Source organism: Sinocyclocheilus grahami, unplaced genomic scaffold (assembly GCF_001515645.1).
Source record: "Sinocyclocheilus grahami isolate Dianchi unplaced genomic scaffold, SAMN03320097.WGS_v1.1 scaffold5986.1, whole genome shotgun sequence".
Lineage (NCBI taxonomy): Eukaryota > Metazoa > Chordata > Actinopteri > Cypriniformes > Cyprinidae > Sinocyclocheilus > Sinocyclocheilus grahami.
Window position 1 is genome coordinate 11,346 of NW_015510531.1, and position 593 is coordinate 11,938.

The window sequence follows — 593 nt, forward strand, 5'->3', positions numbered from 1 at the left end:
TGTGTGTGTGTGTGTGTGTGTGTGTGTTAGTTTGCTTGGCCAGCCAGGCCCATCGGGGTCATTTACAGCTCTTTGGACAGTGTTTGAAGTCAGATGGGGGAGATGATAGTGGGGGGGAGACTGGTTAGAATCTCCTTGATGGCGAGGAACCATTTGGCAGTTTAAACCCCCATACAAAGTAAAGTCTCTGACAAGAACTGTAATTTATATGCAAATGTCAAAAGGCTAAAAGGGTCTCTTAAGCCATAAAAACCCAAAGATCATGCATGATTCTACGCAGACGCTACAGCCCCCCTTTTGGCTGACGAAGTTCACCTGCACACTTCGTCAGACAACAGTTTTCATGATGGTCGGACAGCAGGTGGATCATGATGATCGGGTAGCAGGTGGATCCTAATTTTCGGATGGCAGGTGGATCAGGATTGTCAGATGGCAGGTAGATCCTAATTTTCCTCAGCCTTCGGATCCTCAGCGTGGGTGTTAACCTTGGTCAGGTTCAGCGTTGTCTGCGTTGTCTCCGCCTGGGTCCCTCTCTTCTGGTGGCTCCCTTTGAAGGTTCGAGGAAGGGCAGCTGTGCACCTGTTCATGGACCT